We start from the raw sequence: 17,661 nt of genomic DNA, 5'->3' as shown, positions 1-17,661 counted from the left end.
TAGCTCCGTTGCTTCCCTAGAGCCAGGCTTGAAGCGACATCGCATAATGAACGGTGAGTCTTCCCCATTCCCCAAAGGAAGGGACTGTGTGTCCTAGAGGTTGAGAAAAAGGGAAGGTCGGTGTAAGATAGCAGTAAAGGGATCAATATGAAAGAGTTTAGGAGCCGCTGGACAAGAGGGGTGGCAACTGCTCATTTCTCTCCCTCTTGAGCTGTCCAGCACCTGGCCAGCTCTTTCACCCAGGTGTGCCCTCTCTAGCCTGCAGGAGGCTTGTACAGACCTTCATGAAAACCCTGGCATCACCTCTGTGAGCAAGGTGGTACTCTTACGGAGATACAATCCTCTACAATCCTCTAAGGACTTCAATTTGCATGGAAATGACAAGGACAGAAGAAAGGAAAGTGAAGTTTAAGTTCAAGCTCCCATTACCCCGCTCCTCAGCCAATTTCCCATGAAGCTAATAAAACTAAAGCTTTGGGGTCTCTCACTTGCCTCAGCCTTTTCCAAAGTCCCAGACCTAGTATTACATTAGTAATTGCACACAGAGACATTTTTTTTTTTTTTTCTTAGAGAGCACTCCTTCTAATTGTATATGACTCAGGGCTCCATTAAACCTCACTGGGTCCCTCCCCCATCCGATCAGCTAAATGTCAGAATCCCACAACCCTTTGAGAAACACCAGAGATGCCCCTCTCCTCCTGAAGCCCTCCCACACAGTAGGAGCCTTGATTGAGGGTGTGATTCAGCTCAGTAGCTGGGTAAGGTTTTTGTAAAGAGGTTGCCGTGTGTGCACTTTAGTAGACCTCAAAGCCACCAGAAGGTCGGAGCTTAGTCTACTTTCTTTATAATGATGACTCTCTATGATTTTTCTCCATAGATAGAAACAAGTAGGCACAGATAGGATTCCACAAAGATATACGGAGGGATCATTTGCATATGAATCCATGTGTCGCTCACTATCCACATGTGTGGATGTACATAAGTATGCAAATGTGTACACACTTCCTAGATTTGTTCTATCGAGTGAGTCACTTCGGCTACAGGGACCTTGAATGTAGAGTCATTCCCTGGAACCAGGGGTACCCAGTTTATTCCAGGGATCTATAAAATACCCATAAATATCCAGGACTGCTTTAGCCCGAGCCATGTAGGTTCTTCACTACTGGGTTTAGAGGAAATGGAAGGGCCTCTGGACTGAGATGCCAAAGGGAGGGAATGTGAAATGGAAGACCGATTAACTAGACCTTTGCACGTCTCCCCATTAGCTCCCATCCTGGGTGTGGCCCACTTCTTCACAGCTACCCAGGCTTCACCACGTTTTGCTGGTTGTGGTGATATAGTCCAGCTAGCCGAAGCAGAAAGGGGGTATATGCTGCAAGGATCTTGGAGTGTTCTAGAATATCTATGGGCTGCAGGTCGCTGAAGGGCTAGAACTAGGAATGGGAGTCATCAGAAAGCCACATCTCAGTTTCACACTCAGTGAGGCCCCGTGGCCACTCCTTTCTGCTTTCCTTGGTGCCCCTGTATTCTGTTTTCTCCCCAGACCTGATTTTTCTGCATCTCTGAGTGGTTTGGAAAAGGCTGCAATTACACAGCTCCAGAGGCTTACTTGTCTTTAATCCAAAGGACCAGCAAAAATTGATTAGTGCTCTAAAGTCTCTAATACCAGTTCCTGGGAGAGGAACTAAAGACTCAGCCCAGATGTTCTACCTCCGATCAGCCACATCCAGTACACCAGGGTCACACTGGAAACATATCATAAATGGTGCCCAAGTCAAATGGCTTGTCCCCCATGAAGATCCCCAACTAATCCTGTGGGAGCAGTGCCCTCTCCCCTGAGTTCCCATAGCATTTTATCTGCCCCTCTTCCATGGTACTTATTGCTTCTTACTATGTGTTAATATTGCTGTTATAAAAATCTTATCCACCATCCCACATATCCATAAGCTTCTTATTCATTTATATGTGCTCAATAAATGAAATTGAAATTTTATGTGCTCAATAAACATTTGAAATCATGATAATCTCCAAATAAATCAATTTCCAAGAAAATTAACTTGGACAGGTTTTTTGTTTTGTCTCACTGTCTTGAGTTGGTTAAATATAAAATTCAACCAATTAATTAACTGAACCAACTGAATTGAGTGCATGCTACACACCAAGCACTGTCTTTGCTATGCAGAAGCTACAGTACACAAGACAAAGGGACTCCTTAACTCACTGAGGTTAGTGGCGAAGACCATCAACAAACAGTTTACAAACTAGACTTTGTTCTGGGTGCTAAGCTACAGAGGTGTAAGCCCCCTGAGGGAGCCCAGTTTACCTGGGAATCACGGAGAAATTATGAGATACGTTACTGCACGACAGGGCAGTGCTGTTTAAGGTTGGAGAAGGGTTGTAAGAGATCTGAGGGAGTGATTTACAATAAGGGGACAAATGGTTGGCCGAGGAAGGTTTCACTGAGATCAGTGACACATGACTGAACTTGAAGGGTGAGTATGAGTTTGTTAGAGAGAATGTGAGTTAGGTATGTTGTGAGTATGTTTGGGGACTTGGGGGGCAGGGCAAAGTTGCTGGGAGTGATGGTGATGAGAGCCTTTCAGATAGGCACAGGCAAAGCAGATGTTTAGCACTGTGAAAGGGCTGCTATGTCTGAAGCATGATAAGGGATGCAGTGTGTCTGGAGCATAAGGGATGCGGGGGGAAAATGGCAAAGTTGGCTGGGGGCCTTGCCTGGCCTTGTGTGCTAAACCCAGGAGATGATTGATGAGTTAAGTATCAACAACCAGCATCTGGAAGGCAATGATTGCTGTTTCAGGCATAGGGCCAGGCAGAGCCTGGAGACCAACAAAATACCTGGCTGAGAACATATTCTAGAATGCTCTAGGATAAAACATTGCACCAGGGCTGTGGTCATTGGGTCATTGACCTCTGGCTGATGAAGAGACATGGCTGGGTGGTGAGACGAATTTTCACTCCCAAATTGCAATCGTCTTCAGAAAGCACCAAATCTTCCAACTTTCACTGCCTCGTGAGTATAGTGGGATTTTCTAAATTTTGCAATTGAATTTAAGAAATCAAAAGAAAAATCCATTTGTAGCTAAAAATAATAATTAAAAAAAAAAGCCAGCAGAAATAGGCCTGTATATCCACATGTCTTCTGGGTTACAGTCTTATTGCCTGCAGCCTATAAATGATTTCCAGAGACTTTCCAGTTCCTCATGGGATTGCTCGTCTGTTCTCTGCTGTCCCAATATGCCAAGCAGAGGTAGAAGGGAGCCAACTTCTTGAGAGCTTTCCCAGGCCAGGCTCAACACTGTTCACACTGTGGTCCCGTCCTATTTCGCCCCTCTGTGCCCACCCTCTCCTTACTCTAGAAGAGCCTCCCGCCATGTTGGCCCTCCGTCTTCTCCCAGATGTGTAGGCATGCTGGAGAGCCTCAGACAGCCATTTCCCTCTTCTGCACCTATCAAACATCGCTCATTCTCCAGGTCCAACTCAAGGTTTTATCTTAGTAAAGGCATCCCTAATCCATTTGACTGAAGAGCACACTCCTCTGTATTCTCCCAGAACTGTAAATTTAACTTCTGTCACTACTCTCACCCCCTAATTTTACAGTTACTTGTTCTTATGTTAAGTCAACTGAATTTGCTGAGTTGAGGGACTAGACCTCAATCATCTCTAACCCCCTAGGAACTTCCAACAGTCCTTGACCTATAATAGATTCTCAGTGGCTGCTCTATTAGTTAAAATAGAGTCGTTTATCTGGGCATCTGGACTGTTGGAATTGGGTAGTATGAAGAAGGCTTTGGGAAGAAATCCAATGGCTGGTAATAGGGAAAGGGTATTCTAGGTGGAAGAAATAGTATGGGTAAAGACACCAAGGAGGAGAGCATGGACCAATATGTGAACCTGGAGGGAAGAAGACAAGAAAGGAAGGAAGGAGCACACTAAGTGTCAAGCATAGACCTGGGATCCTTATATGCACTGTTGCTCTGGCCTTTATAGAAACATGGTAAGGGGCACCTGGGTGGCTCAGTGAGTTAAAGCCTCTGCCTTCGGCTCAGGTCATGATCCCAGCGTCCTGGGATCGAGCCACATTGGGCTCTCTGCTCAGCAGGGAGCCTGCTTCCTCCTCTCTCTCTGCCTGCCTCTCTGCCTACTTGTCAAATGAATAAATAAAATCTAAAAAAAAAAAAAAAGAAGTGTTCTCTCTTTAAAAAAAAAAAAAGAAAGAAAGAAAGAAAGAAAGAAAAGAAACATGGCGAGGCCGTCACTATTCCCACAAAGGTCACAGAGCTTGAGCTGGTGATGGAGACAAGATTAGACCAATTTAGTTAGACTCTAAAGCCCATGGCTTTATTAGGGCTTTAGAAAATAGTGCAGAATTAAAATTGGAACCTAGAATAAAGTGAAAGAAATAAAGGAAAGGAAGTGCAGAAAGATATATATTACAGAGTTACATTATTGATAATATTTAGGGCTTTTTGACTGCCTATCATGGACTAAAATCTGTGTGGGGTGCTTTAAATATGTTACTTCATTAAAAAGAATGGCAATCTTGGAGCACCTGGGTGGCTGCCTTCAGCATGGGTCATGATCTCAGGGTCCTGGGATTGAGCCCTGCATCAGGCTCTCTGCTCAGTGGGGAGCCTGCTTCCCCCTCTCTCTCTGCCTGCCTCTCTGCCTACATGTGATCTCTGTCTGTCAAATAAATAAAAAAAAACCTTAAAAAAAAAAAAAAGAATGGCAATCTTGTCAGGTGATTACCCCCATTTTATAGATGGAAATAAATCTCAGAGAGGTTTGATAATTTGCCCAAGGTCACTTAGCCAATAAATGACAGAGCCATGACTTTTTTGACTTTTGATTTTCCACAACCCAGGCTCATTGGGAAAGAACTTAAAGGATGAATCGTCACTTAATAATTTGATTCTAAATGACATAACAGGGATATGGACTTTTCTTTCTCTCTTTCTCTCTTTATTTCTTCTTTCTTCATTTTCTTTTCTTTTTTTCCTTTCTTTTCTTTTGTTTCTCTCCTCTTTCTTCTCCCTCTTCTTCTCTTCCCCCTCCTTTTTTTTTTTTTTTCTTTTTAAATAGGCAAATCCCAAGCCTGGCTTTTCTTCCAACACTGTCCTTCTCTCCCTGTACATTTCTGCCCACTGTTCTGTCCCCTCTGCCCAAATGGGTAGAACTGGACCCCATGCCTTAGTTAACTGCTAGGTTTAAAAAAAAAAAAAGAATCTTCTGGCAGATAATAACTTTTCTTAAAGAAGAGAATGGTTAGGAAGATGAGGAGAATGTGCAGCCAAGATCTCAAGACAAGATGGAGCAATAGCCCTAGGAGGGCAGGGAAGAAGATGTTCCTTTTTTCCATATACGTTTCTTCTCCTTTTTCCTTCATGCATCTTGAATGGGTTGAAGTTCAAAATCAGTCCTGACCAGAATTACCTGTGTTTACTTGTTCAGAAGGCGGATTTCCTGGCTCCACCCCAGATATTCAGGAGGTTTTTTTCTGAGGCCAGAGAGTCTACTTTTTTTCAACAAGCACCCCAGAGATTCTACAAGCCAAAAATACTGCCTTTTTGCAGTTTCCCCCATGGGCTTTAGTCATTCGTGCCAAGAGAAGTTGAGGTACCAGGAACTTGGGACTAGATGGCCATCCAGATGCCTGCCCCAACCTGGAGCATTGACCTGGAGGCCGTGTGTAGGAGTCCCCGTCTTTCGGAATTAGTGATGTGGTTAGAGTAGCAACGTGACTCTCTGTGGACGGAAGAAGGTTGGTCGGATGTGAGAGTCTCCCTCCATGAACGTGCGTGCGTCATCTCAGTCATTGCTTGTATCTTTATTCTCAAAAACAAGTCAGTTTTGTTCCTGTCAGCATCTTGGTTGGCCCACAACAAAGAGGGCAAGCTGAGATGGAGAAGCCCAGTCACGGGCCTCAGGTGATGCTTTGGGGGCATGGCTGGGTTGGAGAGAGCAAGGAAAGCATTACTCAAGCGGCCTTCAGTAGTAAAATAAAAAACAAACAAACAAAACACAAAACAAAACAAAACAAAAAGCATGAGAACACACTACCCAAGGACATAAGAGCTTTCTGCTTGCATACGTTTTAGGGATTATGGCATTTTTTGTTTTTGTTTTTTGTCACCAGGAATGGGGGTGATCTGGACTCTCTAAGGAAGTGAATTTCAACCTGGATGTACTTCAGAATAATCTGAAGTTTTAAAAATGTTGAGATGCCCAGTCCTCACCCCCACCCTCCAATCTGCTAAATCCAGGCTGGCCGTGGTTGGACATGGGAACCCTTATAAAGCTCCTTGGGGATTCTGGAACAGCCTGTCTGATGTTGCATTTGGAAGCCACTCCTCTAAGGTGAGAGAGAAAATCACTCCAGCCTGAGCACTACCATATCAACTCATCTTTTCTCTCCTTGCTTCATCTTGGTCTTCCTTGCCACTCCCTTCCCTTCCCACCATAACATGGCCAGGAGGCTCAGAAAGGTCTACCTCTCATCTCTCTTGTAGAGCAACACAGCAACTTACCTAGCTGTGTGAAGTCCAGAAGGGCTTTATAAATTTAAATGTATTACATATATTTATTTTCACTATATATATATTTTAAAGATTTTATTTATTTATTTGACAGACAGAGATCACAAGAGAGGCAGGCAGAGAGAGAAGAATGGAAGCAGGCTTCCTGCTGGGAAGAGAGCCCCATGTGGGGCTTGATCCCAGAACCCTGGGATCATGACCTGAGCCAAAGGCAGAGGCTTTAACCCACTGAGCCACCCAGGCGCCCCTATTTTCACTATATTTAAACAGAGTTGGTTACCCTTTACATATGCCCCTTGAGTTTGCAAAGAACAATGCAGGATGTGGGCTGCCAGACCCTGAAAGTCATGGAGGTGAGTTAGACGACATCTGTCGTAGTCATGGCAATAGAAAGACCCTGCACTGGGAGAATTAGGCCAATGAGCTCCAAAGTCTTTCCTAACACAGGCATTCCTTGGGTTCAGTGTTAACCATTTCTACTTGTTCTTTTCTGGATTTTCATCTGTTTTCTACTTCTCCTTAGAGTCTCTACCAGGTTGGGTGCTTTGAATCATATAGGTAGTGAGAAGCTGAAAGTGATTAGAGATAGAAGGAATTAGGGCAGATTTTAGTCATAACAGGAGTGCCCAGGTCAGCTGTTCAGTTGTACACTGCACAATTCTAGGGGCGCATTCAAATTGTAGTTAATGATGATAGGCACATTTATTATTGCAAGTATGTATCATCTGAGTCAGAGGCCAAATCTTTGCTCTCAATAACCTTTTATTGATGTCGGCATCTTTCCAGGCACAGTCCAGACCAATAAGGAGAAGATTTGGTGCCTAAAAGTGTTCCTGACCAGAGATGCCTGCCATAATGACCCAAGAATCAAAGACACAGGAGAGAAGAAACCTGCCAAACAAACCTCCTTCAACCGGTATCCAAGACTGCTTTCTGTACCTCCATTTTGGGGTTAAAGAGAAGAAGGTGGACTGGAATTTTTCAGCCTAAAACTCTCTATTTGTTTGGGTCTTGAGATTTCATCACACTGTAGGAAAAGTAGTGACTTTGAAGTACTGAGTGGGTGCATTGGTCCGAATCCCAGAGGAATGCTTTTTGGAAGAAAATTCTACCAGCCCCTTCCTTTCCAGATCACAGCTCTTCTTCAAAGTTCCACTCAATCTTCGGCTTCTCCGTGGACACTGTTCTTATCATTCAAAGCATTAAGTGATGCCTCTGCCCACTCATTCCAGAGAACATCTGTATCTGTATCATTTATTTGGCTTTTAAACATATAGGTATTTCTGATAACTCTCCATTAGCTGCCCTGGATTGTTGTTTATCTTTTTGTGCTAGTTTACTTTCTCAAGGATACTATGAGCAAACTGATGATTTTGTGTGTCCAGCAAATAGCTCTTCAGTGCCAACTTGTGTGAGGCATTGCCCTAGGTCCTGGGAGACTCTCTTTCTCTCTCTCTCTCCTATCTATCAACTATCTATCTTCTATCTCAGGTGGTGGATGCAACAGAAACAAAGTAGGCTAAGAGGTGTTAAATAATAAAATAAAGGAAATCATTGATTAAGAAAAGGAATGGTAGTTCCATTCAATTTTTTTTGTTTCTTTGTCAAAGAACACCATATACTTAGATGCTTAAAATGATTACACCTGTGTGACTAGAACAAACCATTATAAAAAAGAAACAACCCTAGTGGAAGAAAATGTTATTAAACTGGAAAACATAGTTGTTAAATTAATCTCTACAATGGAAGCCATGACATGCGAATGGACATGGCAGGTACTCAATTAGTAACAGATAAGATGAAGATAAATTTCCTAGAACACAAAAGCAAAAGACGAAGAAATGAAAATGAAAAAATAGAATAATTGTGAAAGACAGATATCAAAGAGCCAAGCCACAAATAACAAGAGTTCCTAAAACTATTAACAAAATCTTTTGTAGAAGAAGCCATAGATAGAACATTTATTGGCTTTAAGTAAAAAATCTATTTTTTCCCAAGATTTTATTTATTTATTTGACAGAAAGAGAAAGCTAGCACAAGCAGGGGGAAGTGTTAGGCAGAGTGAGAGGCAGGCTCTCTGCTGAGCTGGGAACCCAATGTGGGGCAGGATCCCAGGATCCTGGGATCAAGACCTGAGCCAAAGGCAGATGCTTAACTGACTGAGCCACCCAGGTGCCCAGTAAAATTCTATTCTTAAAATTAAATATGCTGATTGTATTCATTAGGAATCTTTGGGTTGTGTCAGATTGGCTTAAGCAAAAGAGGGACTGTGTTCACTCACCCAATGAAGTTCAAAGTTTCACCAGGAATCCATCTCTCCAGCTCTGGCTTTCTTCTGGGTGGGCTTCATTCTTGGGGAGGTTGTTCCCGAGCGGTGGCGCCCAGTCACTCTAGTCACTTCCAGCTTTCCAAACCCAACGGGAGGAAAGAGTTCTTCCTTTCTAATACTTGTGTGGCATTAACCTTGGTTTAATCCTCAGACTCTGATGGGCTGGGCTTGGATTAGGTGTTCATCATTGAATCAGTTGAGGCAGCTGACAAGGATGGTGGCATTGGTTTCATTGGCAGGACACTCTCACTCCTGGAATGAGCAGCTGTCTGCTTGATCCAGTGTCCACATGGACTCCAAGCAAGGGAGGGATGGTTTCCCAGAGGATGGCCGGGCTGTTGGCTCCAGAAGAAAGAAGAGTGGATGTGGCTCAGCTAAATAATGTCACATTGGACAGATTCATAAAAGACTTCCTCCCAGACCTATTCATGCAGGATTTTTAACTCTAAAAGGTTACTTAAACCCTATAAATAAATACTCTGCAAGAAAAAAAAGTCACATGTATCTCCGATTTCTCCTCCAGAATTCTGCATGCTTGGAAGACAAAGGTACAAAGTGTTTTGCATCATGAAGGAAAGCGGTTGTGTGACCTAAGAATTCATTACCGGGGCAAATGGTCACTCATCATATATGCACTCAAATATAATTCCTGGGACTCTCCTTGAACAAACTAGTGAAAAATGTATTCTAGAACAATAAGGATAAACTAAAAATAGGTATAAAACACCACCACTTCCCATGATTTTACTTCTGAAATCAGTAAATTTCACCTCTTTCATTGTCACCATCATCCTTCATGTGGACCATGGCCACAGCCTCTTAACTTGCCTTTCTCTTCTTCTCTCTCCACTCTTCTAAGTCATCTCCCTCCTATCATCCAATGGTCTCCTAAGAAACCCAAATCATGTCACTTCCCTGCTTAAAATAATTTGTGGCTTTGTATGGCACATAGAATAAATTCAAGCTCCTTACCATAGCCTTTGGGACCTTGCCTGCTTCAGCTTCTGTACGTTATTCCCAACTCCACTGTCCTTTGCTCACTGTGCTACAGTCATGTAACTACCCATCAGTTCTTTTTGCGAGTTTGCCAAGCTCCTCCCCCTGATGGGGCCTTCACACATGCTGTTCCCTCTGCTTGGAACCGTCTTCTCTTGATTCTTTCTTTGTCTGGTTCCTTCTCTTTTATTATATCTGTTTATTTACACCGCTTCCTCAGACCTCACAATCTAAAAATAGACTTCCTTCCATTTTTCTTGGCACCCTTATCTCAAACCACCATCACAGCCTGTAATTATATGTTTCCTGGTGTTCACCCGAGTTATGTCTGTCTTGTCCTGGAGTGTGAACCCCATGAAGGCAGGAACCACATCTATTTTGTTCATCATTGAATTCCCAGGTCTAAGCACTGACCTATAATTTTAAAGCAATGGAGTAGGGCAGATTTTATGGGCAGATTTTAAAGTTCTAGATTAGGGGCACCTGGGTTGCTTTGTCAGTTAAGCATCTGCCTTCGGCTCTGGTCATGATCCCAGAGTCCTGGGATTGAGTCCTGCATTGGGCTCCCTGCTCAGCCAGGAGCCTGCTTCTCCCACTCCCTCTGCCTGCTGCTCTCCCTGCTTGTGCTCTCTCTCTCTCTGTGTCAAATAAATAAATAAAATCTTTAGAAAAAAATACTAAAGTTCTAGATTAAATGCACAAATTCAGAATATAGTGTTTTTGGTTCCTGATTTTGTGTCATAAAGATTGATATATGCTGATGTGATGTTGAACCTCTGAAAGCAGAATTAGCAATGCATGCAAAGTGACTGTGACCTTGAAGGAAGGCTGCAAAGCAGCAGATCAGGGAGAGGGAAGAGGGCATTTCTTGTGTGTATATGTATGTGTGTGCGCGTGCGTGCACGTGTATGTGTGTGTGTGTGTGTTGGTGTAGGGAGGGTAAGAAAAGACTAGTAAGCAGAGGTCTAGAATTGAGCTGGATTAAGTGTGGTGAACTAAGGATGTGAGGAACACGGCAAGGCTACTTTGTGCCACAAGACTCCCAGGGGGTTAAAATTCAGAGGAAATCCAGAAATTGCTTCCATGAGGACAAAACTTTCTTCTTGGAGGGGCTTGGTGTTCCGTGTGTGTACCTGCCTCAGCCCTAGGACTTTTGGTCTGTGGACAACAAGGACACCTTGTGGCACAATAAGGAAGCGGTGAGAAATACATAACAAAGCGACGGCAGGTGCCAGAAGGGCTGCCCAGGAAAGGAAGGGCGGGGCGTGGGTATCAGAAATAAAGGGCCCTTGAAGATTTTGGATGACAGAAAAGGAAGACAAAAGGCTCTGGAAACAAATTTACATGACTCCACTTTGAACCCAGGAGTAGATCTTTTTTTTTTTTTTAAAGATTTATTTATTTGACAGAGAGAAATCACAAGTAGACAGAGAGGCAGCCAGAGAGAGAGAGAGAGGGAAGCAGGCTCCCTGCTGAGCAGAGAGCCCGATGTGGGACTCGATCCCAGGACCCTGAGATCATGACCTGAGCCGAAGGCAGCGGCTTAATCCACTGAGCCACCCAGGCGCCCCAGGAGTAGGTCTGGTTTAAGGGGAGAAAGCCAAGCTGCTCTCTCTACCTGGAAAATAATCTTTTTCTGTGTTATTCAAGTAAACTTTACCCCCAATGCAGGGCTTGAACTCATGACTCCAAGATCAGCAGCTGCACAGTCTTTATGCATGTTTGTAGAGATGTCCCTCAAGGTGACCCCGTGGGTGTGTTGCTACCTGCAGACTGGGGCTCCTTAAGAACAATGAAGAGAGGCAGAGGTAGCATTCTCAGGCAGAAGATCTGGGATGGCTAACCTGTCTCTGCCATTTTGTATCTGTTTAACCTCAAGCTAGCTCAATGTTTTAAGAGCGTTCTCATTGAAAGGAAGGGATGATGACGAACCTTATGTGTGATCCCCACGGGCTCTGTGATTTGTTATGTCGGTTATACTTGGTCCTGGAGAATGTGGGCATAGGGGGGAGCATGTGACCTTCTGGAGATGCTGTCTGCGGGCCTGACCTCTATTGGCTTGTCCTGCCACATCTTCACTGTTGCTCAGCCTCAAAGACTCTATTGGCCAGCTGAGTAGAACATTCCTCTGCCCAGTGCTCAGCTTTGGCAGGGACTTTACCCTGTCTCTGTCTCTGAGAAAGTCTGCAACATACTCACCCCAACCTCTGGGCATCTACCTAGTTTTAAGAGAATCATTAGTAAAGGTGTTATCTCTGCTTTCTTTATCACCTGTTAAAAGCAGCATGTGCGAAAACGAGGGTCAGTGAACAAATGCCACTAGATGGCACCATAGCAGTCTCGGCGCATAGCACGAGAGCCTCTTCAGAGGAGAAATACAGTAGCTACATGGAAACAACCCAAGGGTCCATCAATAGATGAATGGACAAAGAAGTTATGGCATATATACAAAATGGAATATTACTCAGCCGTAAAAAGGATGCGCTCTTGCCATTTGTGACAACATGGATGGAACTTGAGCGTATTATGCTAAGTAAAATAAGTAGAAAGAGAAAGACAAACACCATAGTATTTCATTTATATGTGGAATCTAAACAACAACAACAAAAAAACTGCAGAATAGACCCATAAATACAGAGGACAAACTGATGGTTGCCAGAGGGGAGAGGGGTGGGGGGATAAATGCATGAAGGGGAGTGGGAGGTATAGACTTCCAGTTATGAAATAAATAAGTCACAATGATAAAACATACAGCATAGGGAATATAGTCAATGGTATTTTCATAGTTCTATATGGTCACAGGTAACTTGTGGTAAGCATAGCATAATGCATAGACTTGTCAGATCCCTACATCGTACACCTGGAACGAATGTAACATGTGCCAACTATACTTCAAGAAAAAATTAATATATGGTGACTATAGGAGTGTGTTGGTGAAAGGATATATTTCTACTGAATGACTTGCAAGATACTTTCCTTCATTTCTAATGATATTGAAAAATTTCCTCAGATCAATCAGTGGATGGTAGGTTCCAGCTCAGCACTTGCCAGATATGGAATCAACCACCTCACCAATGTTTTTGAAAACCTTATAGCGACTTCACCTGGGGGCAAGGGGATGCACCATCTTCTTAAGACCCAACACAACCACTCTTTGTTGCCACTAGACTTAGAACTAGAGCCAAATATCCACTTTCTTTAGGGGAGACAGGTACAAAATCTGACTCAGAGGAAATCATTTAAATGCTTAAAGAATTGCAAGATTGTATAATATACATTGGCAAAAAACCTGGTAAATACATGCAGAAACATGTTTTATGGGTGCTAGATTAACAATGATGGACTATAGCACTGGATCAGATCAAACCTATGGGGTGCATTTATTAGATATTCTGGGTTTAATGTGTTAGTTCTTGCAACTGTAAGTGGCTCTAAACTTTCTTCATTGGCTGATAGAACGTTGGACTCTACAGTGGTATGTGTTTAATAAGGTTGGAATGCTAGAACTTCCCCGGCAGGATATAGAGAAAGGCATTCAAGACAGGGAGAAAGGAATGATAAAGCGACTTTATCCCATAAGATCTGCACACCTACCCCGCAAATATACCAACCAGAAGGCCCAGAGGACAAAACATTGAGAAATACATTATTGATGCAAGGACCCGTGTCTCTGAAAAACTCTGGAAAATGCTGTTTTCTGTAAGCCAGATATGGTGGTGGAAACACCTCCATTGAGTAGGGCTCCCTGAAGTCCATGGAAGTGAAGGGATTCCCATATAGCAGAGGTCACACGACAGAACTTAACCACCAAAGACAAGGGGACATTTACCATAAAAGGCAGTGTGAACACAGTGGTAATCAAACTGTTTTGAGACTAGGGATCTTTCACTGGACAATTGATCATGGTGCACTGAGGAATGAAAAAAACTGATAGGCTACTAGAATGTTTGATGTGTATAAAAAGTCTGGTGGCCAAAACATGGGCTTGAGTGACTTCTCATCCAATATCTAGACCCTAGTCCGTTATAGACTCAGAGTCTGTTAATTGGAGGGGGATGAAATGACCCGTCAGGTGGATTTCAGTTAACATCTTTCCCCAGCTATTCCAGGGCTTGCTTAATGGGCCTGTATATGAAGTAGCCATAAAGTCAGGGATGGGGTTATGTGTGGGCTCAACAACAGTGACTTCCCCTAATCAAGGTTTTTCTGACCAGCAATGCTGCTGAATGCCTAACTTGCCAACTACACAAAGCCCCTGATATGGCACCGTTCGTATGGGCCCACCCAGCTCTCAGGGATGGATTGATTCAATTGTTCCCTTCTATCATAGAGTAAGAGTAAACTTTTTTTCTTCTTGGTGAAGAGGTTTTCTGAGTACATACCTGCTTTTTCTGCCCAAGAATCTTCTGCCAGGATCATCTATGATTACAAAATATGCTGTACCGTACACAACGTTACTTCTTTTTTTTTTTTTTAAGATTATTTATTTATTTATTTGACAGAGAGAGATCACAAGTAGGCAGAGAGGCAGGCAGAGAGAGAGAGAGAGAGAGGAGGAAGCAGGCTCCCTGCTGAGCAGAGAGCCTGATGTGGGACTCGATCCCAGGACCCTGAGATCATGACCTGAGCTGAAGGCAGCGGCTTAACCCACTGAGCCACCCAGGCGCTCCACAACGTTGCTTCTGATCAAGACACTGACTTCAAAAAAAGTGCAGCCATGGATTCATGCTCATGGAATTAAGTATTATAGCCATATATCCCACCACCCAGAAGCAGCTGGCCTAGTAGGAAGATTTAATGGACTACTGAAGGTATGGTACCAGTTGAGAGATTACATCTTGAAAGGATAGTTCTTCCTCAAAAGATCTAGATTATATTTAGAATCATAGACAAATATATATATATATATATATATATATATATATATATATATATATACATGTGTGTGTGTATTTCCCGTAGCCTGTCTGCATGGGCCTGGGAATCAGGGGCAGAAGTGGACTAACTCTCCTCATTACTAAAACTCATAGCCTGTCCACAGATGTTTTGTTACGGATCCCTGTGACTTTGAACTCTGCTCATTTGGAGTCATGATTCCCAAAAAACCAGCTCTTCCAGAGCATACACCAATATTGCATTGATTTGGAAGATGAGACTACTACCTGACTATTTTGTATTCCTCATGCTACTCAATCAATAGGCAAAGAAGAGAGTTATTTTATTGGCTGGGGTGATTGATATTGATTAGCAACTCAGTGGGTGGGGGACTATATTTGGAACCTGGGTGTTCTCTGGGGGGAACTTTCATGCTGATGGTAGAAGCTAGTAGAAGATGATCATTTTTCCACCCACCCCTGCCAAAGCATATCCAGTGATGATTCACGGCCTTTAGACAAGATGGATTACCCCAGCATATAAAACAACAACAAAACAACAAAAAACAAACAAACAAACAAACAAAACCCTAACCATCTGAGGTGCTGGATAAAGACAAAATAAATATGAAATGGGTAGTGAAAGAAGGAGGTTATAAACATCAGTTATGGGTTCATGACCAGTTACTTGCTTATTATGTATATGTGTGTAAATACATAATTATGTATGTTAATTATTTTATTGTTTTCTCTCCTTCTTACCCTTATTATTTTTACAAGTTTTATTGGCAGTTAACTTATAATTTGTTTTTTTTTTGGGAAACATATGTCCAGATGAAATTGAATTTGAGAAATAACCAATGCCACTCAGGGATGGGTGCCGTGATTGTTGAGACTGTACAGATCCCAAATTCTGAGTTTGGGAAGGAGACAATGTTGTCTTGGTTTCTATGCAGAAAAGTTGCATTTGGAGGAGAAGGCAAAGGTGGTGGTGGTGATAGCAAAGTTCATGATTTGTAGAGTAGTGTTATGGAAGCTGAGTAGCCAAAGGAGTGGACTGTATCCATTATGGAGTCAGTGACCTTCATGCCTCTCAGTTTCAAACTCATTACTTTATTTTGAATGGGAAAATAACTTTCCTTTGTCTGGGGGAGTGGGCAGGCATCCAGCCCCAGAACTTCTGGGATTACTTCTTGGTAGCCTTGGTGACCCTGAGCACCAAGGATCCTAGAACTGGGACTCTGAAAGCCACAGTTTTGCTTTACCAGATGGCTCTCCCATTTGGGTCACTAGATGGAGACTGTGAGGCCGGAGGAGGAACAAGAGGTTTGCTCATACGAGATATTTCCCAAGGGTTTTTTGTCTGCTTGCAGTTCCTCTGAGTATTACCCCAGCAAAACTTCACCATGGTGTAAGCGTTTTCGTGTTGTAGCAGCCACTGAGTCCAGTCTGCAGTTCTTCTAACACCTGCACAATCAGTTTCATTATGTCTCCTTAGGGACACCCACAACAGCCAGCCAGTGTCTTTCCGCAAAGATCTGGGTCCCAGTCTCCTGAGTCCCCTCTTCTGAACTCAGGCCACTAACACTGGCTGAGCAATACCTCTTACTCAGAGGCCTGAGTTTCAGTTCCGCATGGTCTATCTACTAAGTTTCTAAGCTTTAGTAACTTCAATCTTCATTTTGCTTCCTCAGATCTTAGCAGTGCAACTTCCACGATAGTTTCTAATTCTCTTTTAACCCTTTCGTTGCGGCGATGGTTAGTTTTATGTGTCAGCTGGGCTAGTCTATAGCACCCAGTTATTTCATATACACCAATCCAGGAGTTGCTGGTGGGATATGTTGTAGATGTGCCAAACATCCACCATCAGTTCTTTTTAGATAAGAGATTACGTTCCATAATGTGGGTGGTCCTCATCCACTCAGGTGAAAGACAAAAACTGAGGAGCAAAAACTGAGGTTTCCTGGAGGAAGAAAAAAATCTGCTTCAAGACTGCAACATTAGCTCTTGCTGGAGAATTTCTAGCCTGCTGACCTGGTCTACAGAAGTCAGATCTGCTAGCCCCCACAACTGCGTAAGTCAATCCCTTGAAATAAATCTATTTATGCATATTAAGATGTTTGGGTTCTGTTTCTCTGGAGAGACCTGACTAATACAGGTATCTAGTTAGGATCTTTGTATGTATTAACATATATTAAACCCTCTATATTCAAATAACTGCTTGTGAGGGAACCCTCACTGATTCAGTGGCAGAAGTTTTAATAAGGACTCCTACACTAGATGGGAGTTTAAAAAGCTTAATGTGGGTAGAGATTGCAGCCAGTAAATAGAGCATTGCTTAGGAAGAGAAAATAGATGCCAAAGCAGAGTGCGTAGGTTAGAAGACTAGCAAGAGACAATGATTAACACACAGGGCCCATGGAGTATAACAGAGGGAATCAGAGCTTCGTAAGAAACCTGTTAATAGAACTATAATTAAAATACAGGTTGAACACATACAAATTTGAAGACCAAGTGCTTTCTACAAATAGCAGTGTAAATCCTCTAGAAGGACAGGATTACCCTGGTACCTTGGGTCATACAAAAGCTTAGAAATTGGAAAAGAGGAAACCCCAGTAGATCAGAGCAGAAGCTACTTGTCTGAGACAAAGGTTTAGGAATCCAGCTCTTTGAGGAAGACATTCTGTTTATCTATCCCTCTGTAACAAATCAGATAAGAACATAGAACCTTAAAACAACAGGCATCCATTTTGCTCACAAATCTGCACGTTGGGCAGGACTCGCTGTAGACGGATCATTTCTGTGCCACACCATACTAGCTGTAACAGCTAGACTGGGGCTGGCAGATCAGCTTTTAAAATGTGTTACTCATACGGCTGGTGCCGACTGTCTGGGAGCTCGGCCA

General features: G+C 43.0%; 1 long non-coding RNA gene across 1 annotated transcript in view; it reads left to right on the top strand.

The window, feature by feature from the left end:
• Positions 1-8,128, top strand: part of LOC309849408 — a 33,056-nt gene extending 24,928 nt beyond the window's left edge. Inside the window, exons 2-3 of the long non-coding RNA XR_014303690.1 lie at positions 6,158-6,378; positions 7,344-8,128. This is a non-coding gene — a long non-coding RNA (uncharacterized lncRNA). The remainder of the gene's footprint in view (positions 1-6,157; positions 6,379-7,343) is intronic.
• Positions 8,129-17,661: the final 9,533 nt, after the last annotated feature.

Source organism: Mustela nivalis, assembly GCF_964662115.1.
Source record: "Mustela nivalis genome assembly, chromosome: 16".
NCBI lineage: Eukaryota > Metazoa > Chordata > Mammalia > Carnivora > Mustelidae > Mustela > Mustela nivalis.
The sequence above is the reverse complement of the archived record's forward strand: the minus strand, read 5'-3'. Positions and strand labels throughout refer to the sequence as shown.